The sequence below is a fragment of the Alosa alosa genome, chromosome 15 (genome assembly GCF_017589495.1).
Source record: "Alosa alosa isolate M-15738 ecotype Scorff River chromosome 15, AALO_Geno_1.1, whole genome shotgun sequence".
NCBI lineage: Eukaryota > Metazoa > Chordata > Actinopteri > Clupeiformes > Clupeidae > Alosa > Alosa alosa.
Window position 1 is genome coordinate 495,954 of NC_063203.1, and position 6,531 is coordinate 502,484.

Genomic DNA, 6,531 nt, shown 5'->3' on the forward strand with positions numbered 1-6,531 from the left:
ATAAATCACTGGCAAAGCATTTAATCACGGCTGTCAATGGCAACGGGTTTTGTGCTTCTGATTAATGTCTTTCATATCACTACGCAAGGACTGGAACTTCATTCAAACGTGAAATAGCAGACGGTTGATCAGCTGTGTTCTAAAGAATGTTTGATTCAAGTTCAGCAGCGTGTGTTGTTGCGAACTATTTGTTTCTCAGCAAATGCCACGATGAACGGTAACAAATAGGCTAGGTTATGTAGGCTAAAGTCATATCGTGGGGAGTTTATTATTTCGTTTTGGCAAGTAGCCGTATAATAAGTCAGGGGGCCTATGTGGTTTCTGTGGGATTGAAATGTTAATTTTTGGAGAGTGGTTGGACTGTCTTTAGAGGTCATTGAACATGGAGAAAAATGATGTCTCCATTTTTTTTACCTGTTTTAACCCTATTTTTGTGAAATTGTATATTTCACTATAATTAACACCATAAATGTCGCTTAAATCACTGGCTATGTTGAATAAAGTTCACAAAACAGTTATTTTCTTATTTTCAACAGTATGATTGTATGTCAGTATTATGATTGTATGTCAAACAATTAGAGATAAGATCAATAACCAATCAGTTTCACCAAATACACATACTCCATTGCTGAAAGCTAGCAAAATCACAGAATCACAGATGAGACCTCAAACAACATTTAATTCATTTACATATACACAACATATTAGATCTCACCTCCACAATTTCCTCATCAAAATCTACAACTAGTCTACTAAACCCTATTTGTACTCACCTTCTTAAGACTGGCATTCCCTTCCTGGATAATGTTTTGCTCTAGATTATAAATAATTCTATCAGGGCATGTACCGCAGTCGTTTAAGAAATCTGTTATTAAGCCCTCCCTCAAAAAACCTAGCCTTGTATCGATACTGGTCCTCCTGGACCCCAGCGCTGCCTTTGACACCATAGACCATGACATACTACTTAGGCTTGAAAATTTGATAGGCATCAAAGACTCAGCACTCGCTTGGTTTAGATCATACCTTCCTAACCGTCAACAATTTGTACAGGTCCATAATAAACCATCTACCCAGATTATGTTAAAATATGCCTCAAGGCTCAGTACTGGGGCCCCTGTTGTGCCTCAAGGCTCAGTACTGGGGCCCCTGTTGTTTAGCAGATGATGCATAACTATACCTCTCCATAAAACCTGATGAATTAACCCCGTTAGCCAAACTTGACACATGTATAAGAGATATATAGACATGGATGACGAATAATTTCCTGCTTTCAGATAAAACAGAAGTCATGGTTTTAGGTTCTAAAAAGGAGGGATATCCTATCCACATCACAGGCTACATATAGTGATCTTCCACTGACCTCATCCACAAGTGTTAAAAACCTGGGAGTTATAATTGACCAGGACCTAGCACTAAGTAATCACATAAAACAGATCACCAAAACTTAATTTTACCATTTAAGGAACATTTCAAAGATAAGGAAGTCGTTATCCTTACCAGATGCCGAGAAATTAATGTTTTGTCATCTCGAGGATAGACTATTGCAATGCTATTATGCTGGCTGTAATAATACCTGTCTAAAGAGCATACAGCTTATTCAAAATGCAGCTGCTCACACACACAAAAAATATGAACATATTTCCCCCATCCTAGCATCTTTACACTGGCTACCTGTTAAAAGTCATTGACTTCAAAATATTACTTATAGTTCTTGGTTGGTTGCCTACATTGAAAGAGGACACCAATGAAGACGCTCTTTTGTCTGCTTCTGACAGAAGAAGCACTTATCTATGCTGCCAGCAGCTGCTGCTGAACAAGTGTACAAAGTCCCTCTACTTGATGCAGTTGCAGGTGTTGCTGCAGGTTCAGAAGATGGTCTACCACATCTTTTCTGCCTGCCTGCTTCACATGAGTCCTGCCTGCTTCACATGATTTCTAGTAGCGAATCTTGCATGCTGCAGATGCTCACTGGGGCCAAGGACACACATCATATCAACACATAGGCTATGAATCTGATTGAATTAAAGTATTGGTCATCCCCGAAATGCACCAGAATACAGGAAATCACATCAAATAAATTTTAAAAAATGTCCCCCGCAACAATTAGTGGGGGGCCCCTAAATACATCTGGGCCCAGGGGCCTGAAAGTTCATAATCCTTCCAGGCTGGTAGTGTCTCTCTTTCTCTTTCTCTCTCTTACACACACACACACACACACACACACACACACACACACACACACACCTGTCTGTTTGTCTATCTGATCCTTTACCCTTTCTTTTCTTCACACTTACATAGGCTACGGAAGGCCTTTCAGACTTCAGCTGGTACTATGTAAAAGTCTATTAAACTTGATTTAACAGAGATCTCTGCACTTTGTGCTCTGAATGGGTGTAGACAAGAACTGACAGAGCAGACTAGGCCTACACTCAAGCACACTAATAGGCATGAATTGATAGTATTGATATTGAAGTATTATTTTTTTAAGCGGACAATTTTGAGAATTTTAGGCACAATTTCTTGTTAAAGAGATCAATCATCAGCCTAAAAATGTTTTATAATGTTGTATTGTTATGTGGCCCACTTTTGCACACTACCTTGTAGAATATCTTTGCTTTTTGGCACCAAACCCTATGCTATAATACCAGCAATGTGAGGTTTATGGACAAAACACCAAATCTGACCTTTTCTGAATTTGACCTTTGATTTGGGTCCTTCAAAACCTTCAAAAAAATGGAGACATGTTTTTTTTTTACTCTTAAGAACCCCTAGAACAAGGATATAATACTCTCCAAAAATTAACATGTGAATCCTACAAGCCCCCCAAATTAGACACATACTGTAGGCCCCCCTACTATCTAAGCAATTTTCATAAATAATCTGTAAGATCGCTTGTACCTTCATCTGTGACCGGAGGCCACTGTTTAACATAATCAACCCAACAAGCCATACTGCCTGGCTGTAGCTGTCATTGAGGGTGCGTTATCACAGAGGTTTGTTTACATACCAGTAACAGCTCAGTAATGGCGTCGCCACAAGATGGCAGCCTCCACAGAACACTCGTCGGATTCGTGTAAATAGGGAGTAAACTGGCTCTCCGTAAACGGGCTCTGGTAAAGGATCCTCTTCAGGTGCTTTTTAAAAGCAATGTCAACGATCAGGAAACTGATTTACCGACTTCAAGTAGCCTAAGCTAGTGTACAAAGCCCGGAAAGCATAAACATAGGCTACTTACCTTCAAAACAGCGTCAATATTCGCATTTCAGTAGGCTAGTGTAGGCTATCCTATGTCAAAAGCTCGCGGTAGCCTACACTCCCATTCAAACAAGTGTGCAAAACTTATAAAATAGCATTTTTGAATTTAAAAATATAAATATATATAATAGATTTATAGCATTTTTTATAGTAAAAAATTTATATAAAATCAAAGAGTGAGTTTTTGGAAAAAATAAGTTTTGGTAGGGCAGTTAGATGAGTGCAGCAGATGTGTTTTGAGATGGGTGGGTCAAAAGGGAAAGGCACATAATAGATTTATAGCATTTTTGAATAGTACAAAATTAATATAAAATCAAAGAGTGAGTTTTTGGAAAAAATAAGCTTTGTGTACTATGTAGGGAAGTTAGATGAGTGCAGCAGATGTGTTTTGAGATGGGTGGGTCGAAAGGGGAAGGCACATAATAGATTTATAGCATTTTGTAATAGTAAAATTATATAAAATCAAAGATAATAGATTGAAATCTTTTATGAGCATAAAAATTTCATAAAATCAAAACATGGGTTTTTTGACAAAAGAAGCTTTGTGTAATATAGGCAGGCCTTGTTTAAACATATTAAAGTTGGTTTGACACAAACTCTACCCTTGTAGTCAGTGCTAAATAGATTTTTCGAATGTGTCGAATATCCAACATCCAATATAAAACCAACTTTACCACAGTGAAGTTTGCATCATGCTGAACGAACAGTTAGGGGCTCGTCATCACTTTTGCCGTCACGTTGTAGTTCGTTTGTAGTCCATGTGGCCTTTCATGTCCAACAGTTTTAATGTGAACTTGGAAATGTGCTGTTTTTGTCACTTGAAAGCTGCATATCTTTCTTTCACAAGCGTCTTACACTATATTTTAAGCAAATATAGTTGTTTATTTAGGATTAGTGAGGGTATGTTTTAACCTTTGTTGTGGCATCCATGTTTGTCACACATTCCGACGGCAAAGCACATGAACACTCGCTGTGGGAAAAACAAAGTAATCACAGGGGCGGTCCTTGTCATTCCCAGGTGCCATGAATGCACCATGAGTGCCCTGGTTGACACAACTGAGTTTTTGTTTATGAATTTGTCCGTTTCCTTTTTATGTTTGCTACTGGGAGGCCATTTGTGAACCACTGCTGATACCAAGTGTGACAGCGTTTGGCCCATTTTTATTGTTTGTGCTACTGTGTTATTTCTTTTTCCACAGATGGAGGCCCTCCATAGTGCTGCAGTCTCATTTCGAGTGTTGGTATATCCAATGACCCATCACTAGCCGGAGGACTTTTTATAGCTGTGGATCTCTAGTGCCAGGGCCATCAAGGTCCTTGGCCAGTGCTGTGTTTTGTGTTAACCTGTTTAGGTGTGTGTGTGTGTGTGGTCCCCTTAACCCTGTGTCACTTTCCTCTGTTTCCCAGAAGCTGAGGCCCAAGGTGGAGGTGCAGCTTCCCTTTTGGTGGCGGAATACCCTGTGTCTTTGTGTGTCGTGCCTTCTTTTCATGATTGCGCACCTGTGAGTGGGTGACCCCCTGGAGGCTTGCTGGACTCTCACTGGTAAGCCTCAGCCCTGCCTGTCCTCCTCCCCTTCCAGTGTATGCACGTCCATGTGTGTGTTGGTGTAACGTATATGTTTGTCCATCATTGTTAATAAAAGTTTGTTTTCCTTTATGGAACCATGTCTCCTGCAGTTCAGTTCACAAACCTGAGTGCCTTATTGGGTTAAGGTTACTGATGTGTGAGTTATATCTTTGGGTGCAAGTCCCATCGTGGCGTAGTCAGCAAATATACTGTACAGTGCAATCGGAAAGTATTCAGACCCTTTCAAGTTTTCCACATTTTGTTATGTTTCAGGCTCATCTTAAAATGTATTCAGTTATTTTTTTTCTCTCATCAATCTACACACAATACTCCAACAAAAAAATCAGGTGTTTGGAGTGTTTTGTCAATTTATAAAAAATAAAAGTCTGATATATTCCATTTACATAAGTATTCAGACCCTTTGTTATGACACTTGCAATTGAGCACTGGTGCATCCTACTTTTATCAATGGTCTTTAAGATGCTTCTACGACTTGATTAGAGTCCACCTGTGCCTAAATGAATTCATTGCCCAATATTAGGACAGGTAGACATCTCTTTATATATATACGTCAGAGTGAAAACCAAGCCACAAGGTCAAGATAATTGTCCGTAGACCTGTGAGACAGGGTGGTGTGAAGACACAGATCTAGGGGAAGGATACAAAAACAATTCTGCAGCATTGAAAGTGCCCAAGAGTATGGTAGCCTCAATCATTCTCAAATGTAAAAGTATGGAACAACTTCAGGGAACAGTCTTCCTAGATCTGGCCGCTCAGCCAAACTGAGTAATCCGGAACGAAGGGCCTTGGTCAGACAGGTAACCAAGGACCCAGTGGTCACTATGAATGAGATCCAGAGTTCCTTTGAGAGGATGAGAGAAGCATAAAGAAGGACAAACATCAATGCAGCACTCCACCAATTAGGCCTTTATGGTAGAGTAGAGAGATCGAAGCCATTTTTTTCCAGGAGTTTGCCAAAAAGCACCTGAACGACTCTCAGACCACGACAAGTAAAATCATTTAGTCAGATGAAACAAAGACTGAATTATTTGGCCACAATTCCCAACACTGTGTGTGGAACGAACCAGGCACTAAGCTGCACTGATGTTTGTCCTTCTTAATGCTTCTCTCATCTTACCAGAGCTCAATTGCAAGTGTCAATCGCAAAGGGTCTGAATACTTAAGTAAATGGAATATTTCAGACTTTTATTTTTTATAAATTTACAAAACACTTGATTTTTTGTGGAGTGTTGGAGCATTGTGTCTAGATTGATGAGAAAAAAAACGAATTGAACCCATTTCAAGGTAAGTCTGAAATATAACAAAGTGTGGAAAACTTGAAAGGGTCTGAATACTTTTCGGTTGCACTGTCTCTGGGCCTAATGCCCCTAACAACTATACCACTTGCCACATGTAGACACCCAGGAAAAAGTAAAATTTAGTGGAATTTATATTTAACTTATGTTTATATTTAATTTATGTTTATAGTTCTATCATTGCCTTTACAGTTCAACCATGAACATATCTGACTATGAACTCTCACATTACTATGAACTTCATGGGACTTTAAAGTTTACAGGTAATAAGTAAACATGGTTGATGACTGCAATTCAACAAAAACATAGTTAGAAACACATAAAATCTTTTCAGTTTTAAAAAATCCTCAGTGTATTACAGAATTTGAACTATGAAGGCAACCATTTGTGCAC